The sequence below is a fragment of the Mytilus californianus genome, unplaced genomic scaffold (assembly GCF_021869535.1).
Source record: "Mytilus californianus isolate M0D057914Y unplaced genomic scaffold, xbMytCali1.0.p SCAF_1, whole genome shotgun sequence".
Taxonomy (NCBI): Eukaryota; Metazoa; Mollusca; class Bivalvia; order Mytilida; family Mytilidae; genus Mytilus; species Mytilus californianus.
Window position 1 is genome coordinate 84,641,668 of NW_026262581.1, and position 8,171 is coordinate 84,649,838.

Sequence of the window (8,171 nt, forward strand, 5' to 3'; positions counted from 1 at the left end):
AGTTTTGGTTGATGCTTTAAAATAATTTTGTTATACAAGTCAGCCTGAGGTATCAAAACTACTGAAATTTTCTTGAGACAATATTTTGAATAAAAAGAGGACATGCTGGCTATCTAGATTGATGGGGACAAATTTTTGTTGTCATTGTATTGCAATGTTACTGTCATTTGTATTATACAATCCATCCTGACATCAAAATATTGCTGATTTACTATGCGGCTATATAGATATACATAATAAAGTGCAAATATGGTCAGTTTTGGTTGATACTTTAAAATAGTTTTGTTATATGAGTCAGCCTGAGGTATCAAAACTACTGAAATTTTCTTGCGACACAATATTTGGAATAAAAAGAGGACATGCTGGCAATCTAGATTGATGGGGACAAATTTTTGTTGTCATTGTGTTGCAATGTTGCTGTCATTTGTATTATGCAATCCATTCTGACAACAAAATATTGCTGATTTACTATGCGGCTATATAGATTTACATAATAAAATGCAAATATGGTCAGTTTTGGTTGATTTGTTTAAATAATTTTGTTATACGAGTCAGCCTGAGGTAACAAAACTACTGAAATTTTGTTGCGTGACAATATTTTGAATAAAAAGGGGACATCCTGGCTATCTAGATTGATGGGAATACATTTTTGTTGTCATTGTATTGCAATGTCGCTGTCATTTGTATTATACAATCCATCCTGACATCAAAATATTGCTGATTTACTATGTGGCTATATAGATATACATAATAATGTGCAAATATGGTCAGTTTTTGTTGATGCGTTCAAATAATTTTGTTATACTAGTCAGCCTTAGGTATCAAAATTACTGAAATTTTGTTGCGAGACAATATTTTGAATAAAAAGAGGACATGCTGGCAATCTAAATTGATGGGGATAATTTTTGATGTCATTGTGTTGCAATGTTGCTGTCATTTGTATTATACAATCCATTCTGACAATAAAATATAGCTGCTTTACTATGTGGCTATATAGATATACATAATATTAAAAGTGCAAATATGGTCAGTTTTGGTTGATGCTGTAAAATAATTTTGTTATACAAGTCAGCCTGAGGTATCAAAACTACTGAAATTTTCTTACGAGACAATATTTTGAATAAAAAGAGGACATGCTGGCTATTTAGATTGATGGGGACAAATTTTTGTTGTCATTGTATTGCAATATTGCTGTCATTTGTATTATACAATCCATCCTGACATCAAAATATTGCTGATTTACTATGCGGCTATATAGATTTACATAATAAAGTGCAAATATGGTCAGTTTTGGTTGATACTTTAAAATAGTTTTGTTATATGATTCAGCCTGAGGTATCAAAACTACTGAAATTTTCTTGTGACACAATATTTTGAATAAAAAGAGGACATGCTGGCAATCTAGATTGATGGGGACAAATTTTTGTTGTCATTGTGTTGCAATGTTGCTGTCATTTGTATAATGCAATCCATTCTGACAACAAAATATTGCTGATTTACTATGCGACTATATAGATTTACATAATAATAAAATGCAAATATGGTCAGTTTTGGTTGATTCGTTTAAATAATTTTGTAATACGAGTCAGCCTGAGGTATCAAAACTACTGAAATTTTGTTGCGTGACAATAGTTTGAATAAAAAGAGGACATCCTGGCTATCTAGATTGATGGGAATACATTTTTGTTGTTGTCATTTGCAATGTTGCTGTCATTTGTATTATACAATCCATCCTGACATCAAAATATTGCTGATTTACTATGTGGCTATATAGATATACATAATAATGTGCAAATATGGTCAGTTTTTGTTGATGCGTTTAAATAATTTTGTTATACTAGTCAGCCTTAGGTATTAAAATTACTGAAATTTTGTTGCGAGACAATATTTTGAATAAAAAGAGGACATGCTGGCAATCTTAATTGATGGGGATAATTTTTGTTGTCATTGTGTTGAAATGTTGCTGTCATTTGTATAATGCAACCCATTCTGACAATAAAATATAGCTGCTTTACTATGTGGCTATATAGATATACATAATATTAAAAGTGCAAATATGGTCAGTTTTGGTTGATGCTTTAAAATAATTTTGTTATACAAGTTAGCCTGAAGTATCAAAACTACTGAAATTTTCTTACGAGACAATATTTTGAATAAAAAGAGGACATGCTGGCTATCTAGATTGATGGGGACAAATTTTTGTTGCCATTGTATTGCAATGTTGCTGTCATTTGTATTATACAATCCATCCTGACATCAAAATATTGCTGATTTACTATGCGGCTATATAGATATACATAATAAAGTGCAAATATGGTCAGTTTTTGTTGATGTGTTTAAATAATTTTGTTATACTGGTCAGCCTTAGGTATCAAAATTACTGAAAAATTGTTGCGAGACCATATTTTAATTAAAAAGAGGACATGCTGGCTATCTAAATTGATGGGTATATTTTTTGTCGTCATTGTGTTGCAATGTTGCTGTCATTTGTATTATACAATCCATTCTGACAACAAAATATTGCTGATTTACTATGCGGCTATATAGATTTACATGATAAAGTGCAAATATGGTCAGTTTTGGTTGATGCTTTAAAATAATTTTGTTATACGAGTCAGCCTGAGGTTTCAAAACTACTGAAATTTTCTTGCGAGACAATATTTTGAATAAAAGAGGTCATGCTGGCTATCTAGATTGATCAGGAAAAATTTTTGTTGTCATTGTATTGCACTGTTGCTGTCATTTGTGTTATACAATCCATCCTGACAACAAGATATTGCTGATTTACTATGTGGCTTTATAGATATACATAATAAAGTGCAAATATGGTCAGTTTTTGTAGATGCGTTAAAATAATTTTGTTATACGAGTCAACCTGAGGTATCAAAACTACTGAAATTTTGTTGCGAGACAATATATTGAATAAAAAGAGGACATGCTGGCAATCTAGATTGATGGGGACAAATGTTTGTCATTGTACATGTTGTTTTGCAATGTTGCTGTCATTTGTATTATACAATCCACCCTGACATCAAAATATTGCTGATTTACTATGCGGCTATATAGATCTATATTATAAAGTGAAAATATTATGGTCAGTTTTGGTTGATGAGTTAAATAATTTTGTTATATGAGTCAGCCTGAGGTATCAAAATTACTGAAATTTTGTAGCGAGACAATATTTTTAATAAAAGGAGGGCAAAAATATTTCCAAATTTTTTAACCCTATATAAATTAACAGATTGACACACTCCCCATTTCCATTCTCAATTTTATAATTATAAGTGCAAATATGGTCAGTTTTGGTTGATGCTTAAAATAATTTTGTTGTACATGTTGTACATGTACCAGTCATCCTGAAGTATTCATTTTTGGCATTGTTTGTCGATTTTATCTGAAAACCAAGTTTATAAGATTTACGATACATGTTAAAACCGATAATAATAGCATTATAACCAATATCGTTTTTAATTTATAGATAGGCAGATCGCGGATAAATTTGCATTACAAGCGTACTTTATTTACAAATAGATGTATATATATTTAATCTGTATTGTTTATATAACCATCATAGGCATGACCACGGAGATTTTAATTTTATACATTAATTTACAATATTGTGATCAAAATTCGTTTTTTAAATCAAATAAATAATTTTGTAGTCGCACGCTTTCTTTGAAATTTAATTGCATTATGGATTATTTCGGATCGTGTAGATAGAATGGGGAATGGTGTATGGTGTAATGTGTAAGGTGTATGGTGCAAAGGTGTAACGTGTATGGTGTAATGGCACAAGGTGTATGGTGTAATGGTGTATGGTGAATGGTGTAATGGTGTATGGTGTGAGTGGGAAGTTTACACCATCCAAGGACTGTACTAGGATTTAACTTCACAAATAACCAATTCAAATAACTATAGAAAACGTATGTCCTAGATAGAATATTTCCTTCAATTTAGAGTCCCTCTCATTACAATTTTTGATTACAGTATCAACAGCATTACCGAAAACCTTAAATCAGCTAACAAGGAGGCAATAAATGTGTTTAAAGAAATCATCGTGATCTGATCATTTCGGTCAAACGCAGATAAATGTTTTTTGAATATTTTACACAATTGATATTCAAATTATGTTATTTTTGGTTTAATGGTTTAGGTCAAACACTACAACGTTCCTTCGACACACGAAACATCTGAAATGAACCCTGGTTTGTGTTGCTTGATCTCAATTTCTGTGGCTGTTATTTGTTTTTCGACCTATTTTGGGGCCATTTAGTGTTCCTTCATCAGCTTTGGCCCTTGGTATCATCTTATTTTTTTGCTGCTGCTTGATGTCTCGAACATTTTTTTCTCACTATTTACTAGTTCAAACTATTTACTAGTTCAAACTAAAGACAATTAATAAAATATCGTATTATGTCTCTGTTCAGATGCACCGTTTTTTTTCAATCTGATTGAAATAAAATCCTGTGTCAAGTCTTCACTTAAAAAGGTCTGAAACGTTCTGTTCTTTCTGTTCTGGTACATCAGCCAATGAAATTTCAGCCTTCAAATTTCGGAAGGTGGGTATCATTACTACACAACCAGAGAATCCCAAAAGGTCTCTGAGTGTTGTAAGAACCTTGTAAGCACAGCATGGACACAGAATCTGTATTCTGATCAGATTGTATTTGTTGTTTTCTAGCTCTTAGTTGATTCAAAAGTTTATATCTCCTTGGCTGTTAAATATTTTGCGTTTGGACATTTCTGGTGAAGATAAATTTATCCAGAAAAGTGCTTTTATTGTCCTAAATTTACAAAATCATTGTTATTCCGTCCCTTCCGATTTTCCCTTATGTTGTTCATTAATAATAGCCCTTGTTTGCTTGTAACCTTGTGAACAAGCAAATTAAAAATATGGCTTGGTGTGTTAGTCTAGTACAAAATAGGGTTCACATTCATATCCCATTGAACCCCCAGGGGTGACTTCGGAATATAAGTATGGTCACTCTTGGTCTTCTTCGGACCAGCAGTAAAACCATTGCCAAAGTGGGCCATCCATTTGACTGTGCGCGATGTACAAGTAAGAAGTCAGAATGTGGACGTTAAATTTGATTTCTTGTGTAGAGACAGTGCCATGCTCTGCATGTTAAGAACCCTTGCCACAACTCTTTGAGGAGTTCCGTAGGTGGCCTATTGCACGGCAAAATTTCTGTCCTTATCCACTATACCGTCATTTTTCAGTAGCAGTTTAAATTTCCCTGACCTTCATCCTGGGAGGCCTTTATTAAGAACTTACCTATTACATGTATTGTTAATTTGTTCTCTTTCTGAGTAGGCATGAAATATTTGCCACTGCTAATGTTAACCAACAATAAATCAATCAATCATATCACATTGACATATTCTCATTCTTATCTGTATGTTTTATTCGCAATTGGCCTTTAAACACCAACCCTGTCCCATCATCATTATCATCATATTTTGTCTTAGCATCATACATATTTTTCAAATATATATATATACACTTCTTCTCAAATATTACTATCTTTATGCATTTAAACCATTATTGTTTTTAGCAAAATTATGTGAACACATCCATGACTTCAGTTGTAATATCTGTTTTTAAAGTCATAGCTCCCAAAATAAACGTTTCTCACCCGTAACTAATATTCCTATATGAATAAGGTATATAACATCATGAATGCTCTCTCTATGATTATATTAATTTTTGAATACTATTTATGCCTGATTGCTCTATCTTATGACATAAGCCTTATCTGACCCCATTGAATGCAACTTCAAGTATAATTTTCAATACACAGATGACAAATATTTCAGTTATGTTTTAGTCAATTTTAATTTTCAAATAAATAAAATAGTACAAGAAACAAAAATAGTTTAAATTAATGTCAAATATTTGATTCCAGTCTATATTTCTTCTTTCATGCATGCTGAAGTTGTTTTCTTATCTGTAAATATAAATTTTAGTAAGATATTAATATGCATGCATATGGCATACATGAGTTTTTAAATAATTATTTCAGTTTTAAACAAAGTTCACAACAGTATCTACTTATAGGTTTATAATCGGATATGTTCTTGATATGAATGCCAACATACAGCATTACAGTGTACAACTTAAGCAAACACATTTTGTTATTCAAAATCAATAAAAGAACAGAGTTCCAATGTCCCCTGCGTTGCACATATTTTTTATATCCAAGGAACAAGGGCAATAACTTAAAAAAAAACGTTTTTGTTTTGTTTTTGTTTTTGTTTTTTAAAGCAATTTATAAATATCTTAGAGAAATGAAGGCTTCAGAGCAAATGCAATGCGATTTCCGTTATAGCTAAATTTGTCAAGAGGAAAAACTTGTTAAAAATATTTGATCAGCACTTATTTTTGAAAGTGTTAAAGACATTGCTGATATAAACCTATGATATGAATTTCATGCAAATCTGGCAAGAATTGTACACATGAGAGTGCTAACAATGCAATTTTCCATATAATCACTATTTCAAAGGAGCATAACTCTTTTAATAATATTTGATAGGCACTGATTTTCTACCTCGTCAAAAACATTGATGATATAAACCTATAATATAAATAAATTCCTACAAAATCTGGCAAGAATTGTACACATTTGAGTGCTCAAAAGGCAATTTTCAAAATAATTAATGTTTCCGAGGGGCATAACCCTTTAAAAAATTATTGATCAGCACTGATACAAAACTATACTATAAATTTCGTAAATATCTTGCAAGAATTGTACATATGAGAGCGCTAACGATGAATCAATATTTCCAAGGGCATCACTCTTTTAAAAATAATTGATCGGCACTGATTTTCGAACTCATTCGAGACATTGTTGATATTAACCTATGATATAAGTTTTATAAAAATCTGCCAAGAATTGTACATGTTAGAGTGCTAACAACCCGGTATTTCTTGTGTCCCCCTGCAACACGTTGCGCGGGGGAAAACAATTACAGCTATGTTGACTTATTTGTAGATATAGTAAGGCTGATAATCAAGGGTTCTTTAAGTTTCAATTTATCTATTGTCATAATTGTAGTTTTCAAGATAATAGGCGAAAATACAAAATAAACTGTTGACCTCAATATGCTGATACAGAAATATGTCTCCCCTGTCTGCATAAAATTCAGAAAAAGACAAATCTAGTGGACAGCAACATTGCTAGTTAATTCAAAGTTGCTGGATCATGACCTAGTGGATAGGGCCTTGAAATGGTCAACAAAATGAGATGTACAGACAGTAATGTAACTTTATAGAACATGTCGTTGCCTATTGTAAGTAGTTCCTATCAAACTAAATTAAGCAGAAAACATAACATTGAAAATTGGTAATTAAATGAAAGTCACTGGACCATGACCTACAGGGACAGGGAGTCAAAATAGTTGTCAAACTGATATGTACTGATAAAAATGCAACTCTGAAAAAAATATCATTGATCAATCACAAGTAGTTCCTATCAAACTAACTTAAGCAGAAAACTGAACATTCAAAATTGCTAATTAATTGAAAGTTGATGGACCATGACCAATAGAGCATGGCCTTAAAATAGTTGTCAAACTGATATGAACTGACAGTAATGCAATTTTGTAGAAAATATCTTTGATCTATCACAAAGAGTACCTATCAATAACTTTGAGCAGAAAACTGAACATTGAAAATTGCTAATTAATTCAAAGTCACTAGACCATGACCTAGGAAGTGGGGCCTCAAAATAGTCGTCAAACTGATGTGTACTGAATGACAGTTAAATATTGCAACTTCATAACAAAACATCATTGATCTATCACAAGTAATTCAAACTTACTTGAAAATTTAATAATTGAACGCCGACTTCGCCGGAAAAGCAATATCCATGTCTTGTCTTCCTCGACAAAAAGGCGAGACAAGAGTGGTAAATTTTGTCATTAAAGGGCAATAACTGCAATAGTAAGTGCACCAACGTTTACATCAATATTGACTTTCTAATAGATTTTGCCTTGTAGATCATTTTTGCTTTCAAAGTTTCAATCTATATTTGATAGTCTTCTAAGTTCATACACAAAAACTCCAAAAATTGCTAAAACTGTAACAAGCATTCGAAGAGTATTGCATGGCAATACATGCATGACATAGTCCCCTACCGGTTATAAATTAATTTTACTGGAACAAAATGCCT